The 17,784-nt window shown below is 48.5% G+C and overlaps 1 long non-coding RNA gene across 1 annotated transcript in view; it reads left to right on the top strand.

Annotated features, from left to right (window-relative positions):
- The window catches only part of LOC135915185 (uncharacterized), a 137,441-nt gene that overhangs the window by 23,102 nt on the left and 96,555 nt on the right, over nucleotides 1-17,784 (top strand). Inside the window, exon 2 of the long non-coding RNA XR_010568541.1 lies at nucleotides 16,394-16,481. This is a non-coding gene — a long non-coding RNA (uncharacterized lncRNA). The remainder of the gene's footprint in view (nucleotides 1-16,393; nucleotides 16,482-17,784) is intronic.

The raw sequence follows: 17,784 nt of genomic DNA, 5'->3' as shown, positions 1-17,784 counted from the left end.
GGTCGACTTAGCAGGTGGTATCTGCAGACCAATTTCACCCAAGTACTCCGAAGTCGTGTTTAAAGCTCTTTGCAAGCTTGTACGAAGCGGCGAACCAAGGTGCGAAGGGCAGCTTATCTACAGAGCAATGTCATCTGCGTAGACAGCGTTGCTCACAGGGAAGTCACTGACCCGAGGCAAACGACTTGGAAGCGCAGCGAGTACGGTGTTAGAGAAAAGCGGCGATAAAACGCTGCTTTTTGGGACACCGCAAGTAACATTTTGGGATTCGCTTGTTATTCCTCCGAGATGCACTTTCATCCGGCGTTCCGATAGAAAATTGTGCACAAAGGGGAGCAGATGACCCGAAATTTCAGCGGTTACAAGAGCGAAATTAATTGCCCTACGCGGAACTCAGTCTAAAGCTTGCTGTATCTCTAGGAGGTGCATGTAGGCGGAATGCTTCTTTCCTTTACCAAATTCGAGCACTGAGACAAGGTCTGAGATGCTGTCCAGAGCTGAACGGTGGCGACGAAAGCCACTCATGACATTAGAGGAAAAAATTCAGCTTCTCTAGTCTGACATCTAGGTGAAACACGACCCTTCACTCCATTAACTTGATGACAATTGAAGTTAGGGATATTGGCCTGTAGGACTTGAGGTGTCTTGCAGGGTGCGCGGGCTTTAAAATTGGTATCACCACGGACGATTTCCATTCAGCAGGGACTACACCGGTTCTCCATACTTCATTATACCGCCCCAATACACGGTCATGAAAACTCTTAGCAACGTTCCGCAGTACTTGATACGTCACACCATTTTCACCTGGAGCAGTGCGGCATTTTGACAGGCTGAGTGCATGTCGCAGATCCTCGAGAGTGAAATATGCCTCGTCCATCTGGCAGGCTGGACCGTAGGGAGCGGTTATGGTACTGTGACTTCTCAAAGAAGGAAGATCGCCATTTGTGGTGTCACTAGATGCAGGAGAGACGAAAAGGTCTGCAAATGCCTCCGCTAGAACTTTTGGTGACTGGCCAGTCACTATGCGAAATGCAGCCATAGGATTCTTGCAGATTTCGGGAGTGCAGAGAGCCTTCAGTATTCACCATACACTTCCAAAACCGCTTCCAGTATACAGCGAACTACATAAGGCTGCCCATCTCTTGCGTCGAAGCCGTTTTGTATGCCGACGCATGGCTGGATTAATGCGATTATACATAGTATACAGTCAGTGTGTCGTTCAGGTCGTTGTACCCGCCTATAAGCGCGGCGTCGACATGCGCGGAGCCACAAAAGCTTTAGATCGGGGTTTGGTTTGCCGATACTCCGTCGTCGTTGTACTGTAGCTTCTCGTTAACACTCCCTCATCAGGCTGAACAGGCTGTCTTGAGAAGGTGCCTCTTAGATCAGCTGTCGGAACTTGTCGCAGTTTGACACTGTGTACACGACAGCCTGGCGGCCCGCAGTATGTGTCGGTGTTAACCAACTGGGTAGGTAATCTCAGCCCCACGGGTCAGGTTCACATGACCAGGCTAAGCATCTCTCGTTGTTATCGCAAGGTCTATAGTGGAATGCTCCTTTCCTCTACTTATAAATGTAGGTGCACCGTCATTCAGTATTTGCAGATCGTTCTTGATAATGCCTTGATGATGCAGATCGTTCTTAATGCCCACCATCGCGGATGGTGGGCATTAAACTATCCGCATAACACAAACGATGCACCACACCGAGACATCTAGCACTCAAGTAGTGAGGTATCTGAAGAACGTGTAGACCTGTTGTATATGCTTGCCACCGTCGTAGACCTGAGGCTCACAGTAACAGCTACACACTCAAACTCATCGTCACAGATGCCGTATGTGTCAATAACCGCGAAGTCCAAGTCGGCACGAATGTACACTGATGCTTTTGAAGCATTGTGCGTATGCGCCACGTCCACACACTGGAAAGAGCCACAAGCTGGTTCCGGCATCGAGTGTTACTGTGGACACCCACGAAGCCTGGCAATCGATTTCGTCTTACGTTAGTTTCCTGAAGCGCTATAACGTCTGGAGGAGTCTTCACAGCGATGAGTCGAAGAACTAGATCAGCGTTCCGTGGTCGCATCGACCTGACATTCCATTGCAGCACAAATGAGCGAGGCTGCTGAAAAATGTTAAAATTGTTTCCGGTAAAACGTCTAGTGAAGGCCGTCTAGGACTGGAACGATGGCCCTCAAAAGTTGCTTTGCTTCTGACGCTGCTGGTGCCTGATGACCGGCGATTAGAGATCTGATGACGTTGACAAGTATCGTCAGAATATTGACAAGTTTCACATCATCGTTGACTGAGCCCGGTTTAGGTATACTGTGTTTGCAGTGCTTTCCACTGTGGTCGAAGTCCTTGTTAAGACTTGTTCCGACGATTTCGATGGCAGCGCTGGCCACGACGAGTCTGAGAGGCAGAAGGTCCGCCCCCGACATTTTGATTTGTTGTGTTTGGTCATTCTTTGAACGCGCTGTTTTTCCAGTTGCTGGAGCAGCACTATGGCCACGTAAGCTTGCATCTCCTACTGCCTTCTTCTTGGCTTTCTCTTTTAGTGCCTTTAGTTCATTCTTCAGTGAGGGACATCCTTTATCCGTTGCCAAGTGTTCACCATTACAGTTAGGGCACCAATATGCCTGACTTTCACAGGAATCTGCATGGTGATTCCCACTGCATTTGGCACGGACCAGATCTCTGGCGCAAAAGCCCTGAACATAACCAATCTTAAAACACTTATGACATTGTAAAGGCCGTGGTACGAAAGTTCGAACAGGATAGCGCACAAGTCCAGCCTTTATATGGAGCCTTTATAGGCAGCTTTCCACAGGCAAAAAGTATCTTCACATACTTTGACGAGCCCAGCCTTCGGAAGCTAATTATATTGCATGGTGGCAGGCAAACGGTGTTCTTAAAAACATCGTCTTTGAGATCCAAGCCGACATAAGATACGACACCAGCTGCTATATGTGTACCCTGCGGTATGTAGGGCCGTGTGTGGACCCCATATATTTCAGCCAAACCAAGCAGAGTTTTACCCAGCTTATCAACTTTGTGTCAACGGCATTGAAATTTTTACAGGGGTTCACACGAACCTCTTGGATTAGTCCAGGGGCAAATTTGAAGAAGAAATCGTCACGTTTCTGTCGGGATGTATATAGCATTCAAGCTAACGATCGCGTCGACGGGCATGAAAGCTACTGTTGTGGTCTTGATGCTGCTGTATATTGTTCTATATAGTCGCTTCACTTGAGGACGATGCCGGAGACGTCTGTAAATTCAGGACATATTTAGAGACTCCCCCGGGGCATTCAAGTACTTGCCCGATGACGAAAGCACTCCTCAGTTAAATTCTATCGCTAGTATTCAACCACCAGTTGCACAAAACATCCTTGTATTGTAGTATAAGACGAAATAAAGTGCTACTTGTCGAGTTCTTTATCATTTTTAGAAAACAGAACTCATTGAAGTAACACTTGACAACGACGCGGGCGGTTGAACGGTTTCGTTTTCTCTCGACTCCGCGCCGTCCACACTTTCGCGTTTCAGTAGTTATCGCGTAGTTGTGCGCTGGGCTTACTCGACCGCGAAAGTCGCACGAACTGCAAGTAGCAGATAATTCAACTTCCATGTGATGTCGCGGGATGCCCGAACGGTCAACGCCACTTGACCGTAAATCAGCTGCAGCGGCGAATCCGCCGCTCTGGATGGATGGATAGATGGATGGATGTTATAAGCGTCCCCTTTGGAACGGTGCAGTGGGTTGCACCACCAACCTCTCGCTATTATACTGCCTAATGTCCCAGATAGGTTAAACAATAAAAAAAAACACTAAAGAAAGAAAAAAAAACATACAACTACCACACCCAAATTTTCTGATCCCCTATCTCGAACTGTGCTTTTGTACGTCTCCATATTTTGTCGATTCTCTACTTTTATTCCACCAATCCTGCAATCGCCTCTTACTAATGCCTATTGCGGACATGTATACTTTTCCACTGCTCACGCTGAACCCAAGGGCTTCAAGGAGGCCAGTGGTGCCTAAATCCACCGCTGGGTGGACGTCTTCACATTCTAATAAAACATGCTCCACAGTCTCCCTAGCTTTACCGCAGCAAGCACAGGCTTCTTCTTCTGTCTTATATCTCGCTTTATAGGTGCGTGTTCTAAGGCATCCGGATCTCGCTTCGAAAAGTAATGAGCTTCCCTTTAAATTATCATAAATGGTTTCGTTCCTGATTTCGTTTTTTCCACTTAAGTAGTTAATCATGGCAGGTTTCTTTTCCATTGCCGCCACCCATTTAATTTTTTCAGCCTTTCTCACTTTCCGCTTGACCTTCTTTGTTTCTGTGTTGCCCACCATACAGGCCGCATACTTGCTGGTAAGCTTCCTAGCTCTTTTCCTCCACTGTGAATCAATGTTTTTCCTGTACAGATACCTGAACACCCTCTCAACCCATTTACTTTCTTCCATATTTCTCAGCTGTTCTTCATACTCAATTTTACTACGAGCTTCCCTCACTTCAAAACTAGTCCAGCCCATATCACCCTGCACAGCTTCATTTGTAGTCTTCCCGCGAGCGCCCAATGCGAGGCGACCCACTGACCTTTGGTTCCCGTCGAGTCCTGATTGTACCCCTGATTTAAAGCAAACAACTGCATTTCCAAAAGTAAGCCCTGGAACCATTACACCTTTCCACATACCTCGGAGGACCTCGTACCCATTGTACCCCATTGCGCTCTGTGCTTCATTATGGCTGCATTTCTCTTTCCCTTTACTGTTATGGTTTTTTCCTGTGTTTCCATATATCTATTGCATTCGCTTATCCTTATACCAAGGTATTTATATGCTGTTACACGAGGTATTTCTTGGCCCTGTATCTCCACTGTCTGTTCACTGTTTTCATTGAATACCATAACACCTGATTTTCTAACACTAAATGTCAAAACTAAATTGTTGCCTTCCTGTCCACGGATATTCGCCAGACGTTGCAAATCACTTTGCTTATTACCTAGCAACACAATGTCGTCCGGATAAAATAAACCTCGGAGTTGCTGCTCTACTACTGTACCCGCCTGTGTGTATGAGAGATTAAACCCGATATTACTTCCTTCTAGCGCCCTCTCCATCCTCACCATGGCTCTGTCTTGGCTCGGTATCGCCCTCTGTCGGGCGCTGTTTTACTCACCCACGGCAGCAAAGGGAAGTGACGGCGTACACAACGTCACCACTCCCCAGGTTGGGTGGCGGGAGATTTGAATTTCGAAAAAGGTATTCGGACCCTTCAGATGTAATTTTCTCGTAAACCGAGTCTTTTCTTGGCACGAAACAAACATTGCGAGGTTTCTGGAATGGTAATTAAACAGTCCACGTCGACTTAGTATTTGACTTTAGTGTTCCTTTAATAAACAAACTAGAAAAATAAGTTAAATCAAAACCCGCTGCGCGGTAACACTCTCCACCACCACAGCGGGACTGCTGGTTCAAATTCTTACACTATAATCCGCTCGAAGCACAATGACATTGCACTTATCATCCTGTTCAAAGACGACAACGCACGTTCTACTTTTAAGTGCTCTTTCAACGTGCAGGTGAGAGAACCTTTTGTCAGAGAGCGAAAAAGTGCACCTACGTGCAGCTGATTTTTTTTCTTTTCTCGCTAAGTTTGCTAAAGTAAACGTGTACTCGATTTCTCAGCGCACCCTTCGCAATAAAGGCCCACACTTTATATATATATATATATATATATATATATATATATATATATATATATATATATATATATATATATATATATATATATATATATATATATATGCAGCACTTTGTGCATTCGCCAAACAGAGCCGTCGCGTTCAGTCGACAAAGAAGCTTTTTCTCGCTTTCTTTTACTCGATTTTCCCATCGGCGTTCGCAAAGGATTAGGCGAAACGAATTCCCTCGCTCGGCGTTTGCACATCGCCGCTGTTTCTCGACGTCGGACTCGGCGCAATGGACAAAAGAAAGAACGAGCGACGTCGAGCGCGCCCTAACCAGGCCAAGAAGACGGGCTACAGGGCGGCGGCAAAAGCGCTTTGCCTTTATTTTCCCCCTCTTCCTCATTTTGCCGCCTCGCCTTTGTACTTAATTGCGCCGCGAGGATTCGTTTTATTCTTGCTTCGTACACAACGGGGGCCTTAGCTTCCTCTGCGACGCGAGGCCGCGTTCCAGGCCTCCTCGTTTCGCGTTAATGCCGTTGTCGCGAAACTTCAGCCTGGCCCTAATTATAGGAGGCCAGAGAAGGCGACGCCACTTTCGACTCGCTCGCTGTCGTCTCCCTTTTTTCTTTCAGCTACAAGCTTCTCTCCCCAACCTCATATAGTCGACGAATATTTTGTTTTCTTTCTCTTTGGCTATCTGCCGCCAACTCTTGCCTCTTCAATGGGCCAGATCGCGCCAATTCGAAAGCCGCCACCGACGCTGTACGCGTGCGCTCTCTTTGTTTTTTGCTGGCTTCGTTTCGCGTGTTCTTCCCTGTCCCCTCTCGCAGCCTTATTTGGAGTTCGTTCTGCATGCCGCTTCTATTGGCGATGCGGCAGCACTATTTTCGCAGCTTTGTCTCCCCACTCAGAGGCTTGCTCCTCTTCTCTAGCGTGTTTCCTACTTCTTGAGGTCCCTTTATGCCTTCGAATTGTGTTCGATAGAGCTCTTTCGGAAGTCGCGGGCGTATCTGTGGCGCTTTAGCAAAGTTACTCGTCTTGAAGCCCCGCGTCGGTCGGCCGATAGGTTCTGCCTCATTTGCACGTGAAAGCCACGGCGGCGAAAACCCGGCCAGGGCCACTCATGCAATGGGCCGAGCGAAGCGGCGCTATCGCGGGAAAGGAAGCGGGCAGTGATGGAATCGACGCCGTAATTGGTGTTGCTCCGTGTGCCGGACAGGCTGGATGGAGGGCGTATATACGCAGCTGGCAGTGGTTCAGGACGAGCACTTTGTTCTTGCATCGGATCGGCAGAGACTTCAATAGAGTTCGTTCGCACTTTGTCTTCTTCAGCCCGCCTTTGTCCCACCACCTTGGCGGCGCTGCTCTGCCGAGGCCAAACAAGCGGACGCCAATCCCGGAAAAATCCATTGTCTCGAAAGAGACAGAGAAAAGACTTTGCATCGATTGGCCTTTTCCAGCTTTTGTCAGGGACGACGCAGCGAAGCGCCTCTGCAGCTGGCGTTGAAACGTTCAAAAGACGCCGAGGCCCACGACCCGCGACTGTGAGTTTAGCCTAGCTGTGTAAAATTGTGTGTAAGCCAGAACAGGACTTAGAAGGAGAATCACTCGCAAATAGGGACTCCGGCTCAGCTACATAGCGCGCGAAAATACTCCAAGTAGCGATCTAGTTCGTTGATTTAGAGCTGTTTAACATACGTATAAGTGTCAGTATATAGTACTTGCGCATTGTTGTGCATTTCCCTCGTTGGTAAACCGACTGCACATCTAACTTTGGTTACACTTCCGTCAATAAGCTTACGCAAGAACAACTACGTCAGAGGTTACTCACATGCGTTTGGGTAGGGAAGTGTCTCGTTGGGAATGAAGTAAATTGAAGTATTCAATATCGGTTGGGTACTATATCTTGCAAATGGTCACCGAATGGCCTAGGATGATGGCGCTAGTAATAATGTTGTAAGCAAGAAAGAATGTCGTAGGGACGCTAGGCAAGCTTCAAGTTACATCGTACCTCCCAATGTCTTGCAACTTCTGCCAAAGGCTACCGGTGCTTGGGAATCTTCTCGCGCCGAGGATAGAGCCGCTGAAGACACTGAACACGTTCTGAGTCACCACATAGCTGTGTACACTGCTCGAATCGCTGCTCAAGAAAAAAAGAATGAAACACAGACATACCGAAGCAAAACGTTAACTCAGTATAATATAGGCGACACAATTATACACATCTGCAAAGAGAAAGAGTGAAGGGCGAAGAAATTGCCCCTTATCAGAAGGTACGTTTTAAACAAACGATGAATCAGCTCGAAGCAATACGAAGGCCTTCCCCTTGCCATGCAAAGGTACAACAACACACTCGTTGTATTTCCCACGTCATTTGGAAATATTTCGGACGCAACCCTGAAGCAAGACGTACGCTGTCGTGTAACCCGAGCTACAGGGTCAGCTAGCGGTCGAGTGGCGCACAAGGGCGCTGGTGTATAAAGGTGAGGGCGGGTTGTCTGCCGCGAAGAAGGTGTCGGCCAATTGTCCGTATTGACGGCATGGTCAGTCTATCCTCCATCCGCTCCTTCTATCCCTCTCGTTCTGCTCTGAGGCCTCCGCTTCAAATAGATTTGTTCTGCTCACCCGACGAGGCGTTATGAGCTGCGCGCCGCGGCATATTGTGTGCAGGCGGACGCGGCAAGGCGACACTCGACGCGGATGCTGCGTCGAGCCCGGCGAACGCTGCATGCTCCGGCAGCTTTCGTGCGCGGGGGGAACAGTGCGTCAAAGACGAGCGGACGATGACATACGGCGTCGCCTTCTTCTTGTTAGCGGCGGGAGCGAAAGGGGATTTTCGCTTCTTCTTTTTTTCTTCTTTTTGGCCACCGGCTTACACTTCCGATATACCTGATGGTTGGAGCAGGACAACAAACCATTCAATTGAGCGGTGGCATACGGCAGACGTGTCAAATTTCTGACGAAAGGCTAAAAAAAAAAAGAAAACAAGAAATGTTCAACTGTCGCTTCAAGAAGTACTCTGGTATGCATGTGCTCGGCATTCTGCGCCTTGTTCTCAGAGTGCACAAGAACGTTCCCGAGTGGACCGCAACCACAAAGAGAAGCCAAGTATACCCGCCGTGGTTGCTCAGTGGCTGTGGTGTTGGGCTGCTGTGCATGAGGTCGCGAGATCGAATCCCGGCGACGGCGGCCGCATTTCGATGGGGGCGAAAACACCCGTGTACTTAGATTTAGGTGCACGTTAAAGAACCCCAGGTGGTCGAAATTTCCGGAGTCCTTCACTACGGCGTGCCTCATAACCAGAAAGTGGTTAATTTCTGGGTTTTTTAAGTTATGGGTTTAACCCCATAATTTAATTTTAATTTTGAGAAGCCAAGTCATCTGCAATCCGAGGACATCTAAGCACTTCTTATGGACTTCACTATGGTAGCTAACTGGGCTTGTTGGTAGGGAACATATTCTTTAGCAAACAGCGCGAATAACGGGACACAGAAAAGAGCACCTGTGTCGCGTGCCTCTTTTCTGTGTCCCGTCATTCGCGCTGTTTGCTAAATAATGTTCTTATGAGCTGTGAATGCGAATGAATTAAAGTCCAATCAAACGCCGCTGGGTGGTCCTTCGAGTTATGAACTTCGCGCGGCCAAGCAAACGCTTTGCGACGCTTGGCCAACGCTTCCTAGATAGCGTAGGGCTGGTGCACTTCGATCAGTAACGTCATCCTACCTTGCCCGACTTCCATAAAATCTAATGGGGGCGCTCTTTAGTAAGCAGCGGTGATTTGGACGTCCCCGGTTTATTCATGCCGGGCTTGGCAATGGAAATTTCGGTCCAAAGTAGCACGATATCATAAAGCAGGGTGCACAGACCTGGTATCTAGGAGGTGCTTGTTTAGCCAAATGGGCAAGACACTCGGCTTCTGAGCGTGGGGCTGTAGGCTCGAAACTCACTACCGCCAACGTCTCTCCTTTCGAATTTATTCTGTTTATATACATCAATATCTTTATAGCGATTACCGAGGCGAAGTTAGAGGCAGGCGAGAGCTTGCGTGAACAAGGAATGCGCGGATAACAGCGGTCTCCGAGAGCGAGGCTGAAGTGGCGTTGCGGCGTTGCCTTCTCCCCTCACGCAACACCAGCGCGGCAGCAGCAGGTGTTCTGTTTCGCCCGCTCTGCTCCGTCGAGGCGCGCACCTAACGTGGCGTCTCTCCCAATAGAAATTTCGGTACTGTTTCACGACTACAGAGGCTGGCCTTTTCGCCCCCATTCGATGCCATTCGAGGCGTGTATCACTTTGGAACCTTAGTAGCCTGTACAATATTGAATATAAAAAAGCAAAAAAAACATAGTGCATAAACCATCGACGATGATAGTCAATGTGAGCGAATCTAGGTAGCGTTCGTTGTTTCATTGCGTAATCCCGCAGGTAACTGAGCCGTTAACGAGCACATCTGTAGCGGTAGTATAGATGGACGACACATGCGTTTCAAATAGTTATAACAGTTGGCGCGCAGCAACGCGAGCGCCCTTCGCGTTGGCACTTTAAATTTGCTCGAAACTCCGACCGCCAACCGCAAATGCGGGCGAAGGAGCCACAGAAAGCTATTCGCTTTGAAAAGCAAGTTCAGGTGAAATTATAATATAGCAAAGCAGATGAAATCAGAAGTTACGCACTCTGATCGGAATTTACGGAACATCTCGAGGTAATTCGAATATGCCGAGGTAAAAATGCGCTGTGGTTCAAACATTGGCTGGCCGTGAGGCAAGCTCAGGTACGGTTCTTGTCTAAACGTTGTCGAAAGACGGAGCCATGAAGCGAATCAGTGTCATAACAAAAGGCGCCACTTTGCTATAGACCAAAGTGGCGTCAATATAAGGTAAACTAAATGCATTTGAACTATATGCTAATGTTAATTAAGGGAAACTGTAGTGAAAAAGTAATGGTAGGGCGGGTTAATCTGCCAGCCAAACAGTGAACTAAACTTTACCTGACATAAATGTTAGCGAAGACGCCAACCACACCAAACTATTCTAACGAGATCTAGACCAAAGGGCGTAAAATGGGAGCGAGATACAAGAATATGTGAAACTTCGGCCCGGATCACTGCTATTCAACTATTAAAAATTCATTGCAGCGATGGGAGGCTTGTGCATGACGCATAAGCACAGACGAGGATAGAGACGGATGGCGTGTTTCGTGGAAGCATCAAGTAGGTAACACGGTCGCTCTTTTTACAAAAGCCGTAGCACGCCCCGTATGACCGAAAAAACGTCGAGCGCGATAGCGCGCCGTGCAACGTAGTTATACAAAGGGGCGGAATATGTGGTTACCGCCGTGAAAAGTTTCCCCTCTGCGGGGTGGTTATTACGAATGCGGGGCTCAGCGGCAGCCAGCAGTGCTTTGTTCTTATTCGTGTCTGCGAGGTAATGCCTCCGAGGTTATTTCCGTTTCGCCGCCGTGCGTAGCGTGAACCGCTCGACACGCAAATGCGAGACTACAAAATCACGCGATAACTAAGAATATAGACTAACCCCCCTCCCCCGTGCTGGGTTTGTAGAAAAATATCGAGGTGCGAAGACAAAGCGGAACCGAACAAACATCGGGCAGAAACAAGGCGTATCTTTAACGGAGGCTCGATGGGGTGCGTAACTGTGTGAGCAAAAACGTTTCCGCCGCGCTCGCCATTCCGTGGTGATGGAGCCAGGCTAATGCGTGTGCGTGTGAGTGTAACAGAGAGGGAGAAAAAAAAGACGCGGTTTTGATACAGCCTCCGCCATTCCTGCTGTCGTAGCTGCTTTGCTTTTTTTTTTCTACGAAGACTGATCGATCGATAAAACTTGGCGTTTCCCACAAGTGAGAATTCGTGCATTCGCAGCTTTGTTCTGCGCTGATTCGACGGCGCATTAGTAGGCGAGATGGGCGAGATCTGAGCCGCTGACGACTTATCACCATCGATCGCACTTTCACGGTTCTTCGTGGCGCAGTTTCACACTGGCAATTGCGCGTTGCAGCGGAATTCAGTTTTGGCGCAAACGATCGCCGAACAAAATGAATAAAACTGTGAATGAAACGGTTATGAGGATCTAGAAGAAAGTACTGACCTGTAAATCAGCGAGAATAATTCATTATGATAAAGGAAAGACCTCGAACGTTCTCCTTCTTCTTCTCTTTTTCTTTTTTCTTTTGCGAGGCCCTAAGGTGCGATGAAAGGGATGATGAATAACCCAGGAGAAAGGCCAGCAGATAAGCTAGAGTGCGCCGTACCACGGAGCAAGAGTGAGATCGTGGCCCTGTGTAAATCTCAGCACCATAAAAATTCTTGTATGCCATTAAAAATAGAGGTGATTAAGCTTACATTATTTTTTTCTTTTCCTGCTACAGCAAGGTGTGACAAAATCATCAATGACTTTCGAATCACGAATTTTTAAAATATATTTTTCGTCGCATGCGCTAAAATAATCATAATAAAAAAAGACTGCTAAAGTTATGGAAAACTTCGACACTGCGAATGATGACTTCCACTGCATTCGTTGCGAAAACCACTCTGTGTGACTGATGACTGCCGTGTAATGCATACGCAAACTACTAAGAAACGCTGAACACGCTTGCCGAGACATCAGTAGGAGCTCAGGGTGGCGAGCTCATAGGGAGCTTGGTTCGCTTTAAATCCTGCTATCCTGCAGCATCGGCCAAGTTGAGGTTACAGCTCATCTTAGGGTTTCTTTCCGGATGAAGATAGGTTTCTAAAGAGTATTCTTTCAAGGACTGGAAGTTTTACACGCTCGCTGGTTTCAAAACGTTTTCTGTCATTTGCTAAGAACACACGCACGCACGCACGCACGCACGCACGCACGCACGCACGCACGCACACACACACACACACACACACACACACACACACACACACACACACACACACACACACACACACACACACACACACACACACACACACACACACACACACACACACACACACACACACCCGTGTGCTTAGATTTAGGTGCACGTTAAAGAACCCCAGGTGGTCCAAATTTCCGGAGTCCTCCACTACGGCGTGCCTCATAATCAGAAAGTGGTTTTGGCACGTAAAACCCCAAATATTATTATTATTACACACACACACACACACACACACACACAAACACGCGCGCGCGCACACACACACACAAACACTAGCGCGTATGTATATACGCACATGCACACAGAGATCGATTAAAGTGCATGCGCGTACCTACAGTTCACGCGTACGGTATTTACCTAATGTTGCGGGTGCAGTGTGCACTACTGTATCTAAACCGCACACAGGAGCGCGATATGGAAGTTTTGGGGCTCGATGCTGCATACCCGTACATTGGAGGGGCAGTGCCACTCACTCTGTAATCATTGGAGCACCATAACGGCCCTCGGAGCCTCATCAGTTCTTTTCCCACCTTTGCGGCCGTAAGCCGTTAAACAAAAATTGTATGTGCACTCATCTGGAGAGGAAGAGAGCGCTTAAAGGGTGTCTGGGAGGCGGCGCGAAGAGGTACCCGCTGTAGTGACGGTTTACTTAGGCCGGCCAGCCATGTTGCCGCGGCCTCAGGTCGAGCGCGCTAGCGCGTTCTATTCTCGCGCTACCTGCACGTGAGCCCATCTTCTCCTTCGCCTGCTTTTGAAACGATAGTCGCGTTGCTTCAAGTGCTCAAAAGATGTCTGAACCATTTTTTGGTCAACAGACGTGGTGCTGTTGACCTCAAGTCCATTGTGGTATGGCGTAGGGTCGAGAGCAACCTGCTTCTCTCGTCCTAAAGTCGGTGACATGCGCTTCACAGTATTGCACAAAATTTCTCACGCCAAATGGATCACGAATGCTATTTGCTCGTTGTGAGAAAACAAAATGGTTAGTTTCACAGAAAGAAACGAAATCTGAACGCTTTGTGAATGCATAGATGGATGACAAGCAGCACGGACGAGAAAGAAATAACGCAGATCCGACACACATGTTAGCATCTATATAACGATGTAAAGCTTTATTGAAGCGGTTAATTAAATGCTCTACAAATAAATACTACGCGTATAATTAGGTTTATTATATCATCCGATGCAACTCGCTATATCCTGCATTGTTTATATTTGTGCATCCTACCGGTGACAGATTTAATCTCATACAATGCGCATGTTAAGGCATACCGTATCGCGTCCAGTGCAGCACGCCTCACGACAAGCACTGCGCATGCGTCCAACAGAACTACGAGACAATAAAAGCGCGCGTCGTATCTGAAATGAACGCCTTTTGCCTATCGTCGCATCTAGCGTGCGTTACGTTGGGGCTACACTTCAGTGGCGACGAAGAAGACATGGCGTCTCGCCCACCAGCTCTCGACGGAACCGCGGGTAGCTGGAGTGCATACGCTTGGAAGCCTACTTCGAGGGAGATGTAGTAACGACAACCGCAAAAGCGCCGCGCCTTGCAGGTATCTTCGCTGAGTGATAGCGTCATACACGTGGTGCAAGGATGTCATCCAACCGCTTCGGTCAATAACCTCAGCTACGACGACGTCGTGACATGTCGGGAAGATCGCTCCAACCCACAAGCTAATGAAGTCGCCGCCAGCTATGCTTTCTTTTTTTATTATATGGTACACAGCAGATGTTTTCGCCTTTAGTTGGCACCGGCTACTCCTCTTCACATAGAGATAAAAAAAAACAACAGTTAGACGCATGAAAAGTAAAACTCAACTACAAATTATAATAACACGAAGTCCAGCCACCCAAGTACTCTAATTTAATAGTAAAACTGAAAGTCAACTCAGAAACACAGCAACACAAAATCCAGTCACATAGGTACACTAAGGAAACACGAAGTCCGGTCACATAACTACACTAAAATCAGGGCACACAAGAAAGCATGGATTGGATTCAAATGAAAGTACACGAATCCAGGGACTGAATTGGCCAAGGTCGGGCAAAATAATCCTATAGTATGAGCCTATCACATTAAAACACTGCTCATTTTTTATGCACAGGCGAGTGACAGGGGACAGCGCCCGAGACTTTATCGCCGACCTCAGGAGGCTTGCCGAAAGCTGTTACTTCAATAGCACGATCAACCGTATGTTACGAGACCGCATTGTTTGCGGCATCCTGGATGACGATGCACGGCGTTCCTTGTTGACGCGCGGTAAGCTGACTTTGGAAGAGACAGAGGAATTCGCCATGGCTTCAGAGAAGGCGCAGAAAGACGTTCGAAATATGCAGGAGACTGGTACAGGGAATGGAAGCGGTTCCGTATCCACAGCGGCACTGGATGCCACAGGCGCATAGCAGCGACATAGAAAGCACCCGCCTTCGGTGGGACCGATGCCACAGCGCGCGCGCTGCCAACGTGCGAGGACATTGGAACACCACATGCCGTCAGTGCGGCAGGAAAGGACACCTGGGTAGGGAGTGCCACAGGGGCCGTTCCCAGAGGTCCTACACATTCGCCTTAGAAGATGAAAAACAGAGCAGAGGTGACATGCTGCTTGCCCTGGTAACGCATAACAAGGCTGAGAGAACCGTGTCCCGGCCTCTTGAACGACATTTGAGATGGGGAGGGCGGAAGCTGCGCACGATCGGTGACACGGACCCGCCGGTTAGTGTGATAAGAAAGAGCGTTTACAAGAGACACAGCAGGTCGTGGCCAGCTCTGGAAAAAGCTCCCCTACGACTATCGTGTTTCCTTGCGCCCTTGCTCCTCGTCGGCATGTTAACCATAAGGGTAAAATCTGGGGCGACACCCGTAAGCAGCACATTAGTGCTCGTGGACTGTTGAGGATCCCTGCTCTGCGGTCCACTACAATAGAAGAATTTTGCAAGGCCGGTGTGTCTCTTTTGGACGCCGAACGGCGGCCAGTGTAAATTCGGTTCAGGAGGGCGGGCATGTAAAAGTACCACTCAGTGAATTTCCGCATCTGTTTGACAACAAGCTGGGCGGCTGCAAAGGCCCTCCCGTGAATCTGTACTTAAAGGAAGGTGCTCGACGTCGTTTCTTGAAGCCATAAACCGTTCTTTATGCAATCCGTGCGCAAGTCTCAGCAGAGAGATCACCTGGTGCAAGATCGGGTGCTTTCCCAGGTCAGCGACTCGGCATGGGCAAAACCTATAGTTCCCTGGCGAAGAAGAACGGCGGCATAACGCTCTGCGGGGACTTGAAGTTAACGGTGCGCCCAGCGACTCACTTAGAACCGTACCCGTTGGTGAAAGTCGACATGTTCGCAGCGCTCTCCGGAGGTGAGAGAGAGAGAGAGAGAAACTTTATTGTAATTGTAAAGATTTGAAGGAGGGGTTGTCGGAGCCTCTCAGTCCAGGGCCCCACTGGCCTCTGCCGCCTGTCTGACCTGGCTAATTAAGGACTTTTGTCCTGCCAGGTCGGAGCGGGCGAGCTGTGGTGAAGTTTTCAGTACGCTAGATCTACGCAATGCATGCAACCACCTTCCTCGGGACGCGAAAGCCAGATAGATAGCAGTGCTCAACACATACAAGGGCCTTTGTGATCGCTTCAGCACCAGCTCTGTTCCAACGACGCATCAAATCTGTTCTGAAAGGCCTGCCGGGGGTTGAGGTATACTTACATGATATCATTGTACCGGAAAAGGAGCACGATATATATCTGTACGGGGGCAAGTGTTCCGCAGACTGCATGACAGCGCTCTGAAGCTGAAGCCCAAATGCAGGTTCCTGGCAAAACAAGTGTCATTTCTGGGGCACCGCATCGCCGCAAAAGATCTCGACACCATACTTGCATCACCCGCACCAACATCGGTGAGCCAGCTCAAATCTTTTCTTGGGTTGGTGGCGTATTGTGCTAAGTTCTTGCCGAAACTCTCAACGACGCTGGCACCATTGTATGCCGGCCCTGCTGACAAGGAAGGAAAAGTGGAGAAGGAAAGGCAGAGAGGTTAACCAGTTTAGCCCAACCGGTTCGCTACCCTACACATGGGAGCGGGATGTGGGGGGGATGAAAGATGGCGAGGAAAGATAGAGAGAGAGCACATAGTACAGCTCATCACTCTCGCGTAGTACGTGACATCACTGTCATAGCCGCTTGTCCAAGCCCGTCTCTTTCAAAAACCGAAGTAGTCCAAGTGCAAGAAAGCGCATTTCAAGAAGCGAAGAATGCCGTGAACAGAGCGAATTTTCTAGTTCGTTATGACCCACTATAGTCTCGTTTACTGGAATACGACAGGTCAATGCACGGTTTGAGCGCAGTGTTGTCTCATCGCATAAATGGTGAAGACCACACGATAGCTTTCCACAGAGAACATTGAGGCCAGTACAGCAAAATTACTCGCACTTGGAAAAGGAAGGACTTGCCTTATATAGTCTCAGGTGTGACCAAGTTTTCGGGACTATCTTTTCGACAACTGATTCACGTTGGTAACCGGGTCTTTCATCAGGATAAGCCAATCCCGCTAATGGCCGAAGCGAGGATCCAACGCTGGGCGTTACTGCTGTGAGCGATCGAATCAATATGACTTCGAGTACAGAAAAGGACAGCTTAGCGCTAACGCCGAAGCCTTAAGCCGCTTGCCTTTGACTAATCAAGAAAGTCCAGGAGAAAATAATTCCGTGGCATATGTCCTTCCTGAACAAGCTTTGAACGAATTTTCCCTGTGTGCTCAGCAGTTAGCAGTAAACACAAGCGCAGATACACTGCCCCGTCAAGTGAAGGCGAGGATTCTGCATGGCTGTCCAAGAGAAATGAGTTCAGAACAACATTGCTTCCAACCTTTTTTTTACTCTTGGGCATGAGCTGATAGTGAGCGACGGACAAATTTACTGGGGCCACCGTGTATTGTGCCCCAGTTTGCGCTTTCTTTCATGATGCGAGAATTGAAAAATAAAAGGAAACCATCCGGGCATGGCAGCAATGAAAAGCCTCGCTCTCACACTGTTTTTGTCCCTCTGGTTGTGCCACAATTGTAAAAAGCTGCCCGAAATATGTGCAGCGTTTGCAACTACTTGCTTCACAGGTTCCTTCAAGTTAGCCGAAATCCAACAAATGCTGGTCCTGGCTGCATGTAGACTTTTCAGGACCGTTGGAAGGACACATGCTCTTTGTCCT

The sequence above is a fragment of the Dermacentor albipictus genome, chromosome 1 (assembly GCF_038994185.2).
Source record: "Dermacentor albipictus isolate Rhodes 1998 colony chromosome 1, USDA_Dalb.pri_finalv2, whole genome shotgun sequence".
Taxonomy (NCBI): Eukaryota; Metazoa; Arthropoda; class Arachnida; order Ixodida; family Ixodidae; genus Dermacentor; species Dermacentor albipictus.
The sequence above is the reverse complement of the archived record's forward strand: the minus strand, read 5'-3'. Positions and strand labels throughout refer to the sequence as shown.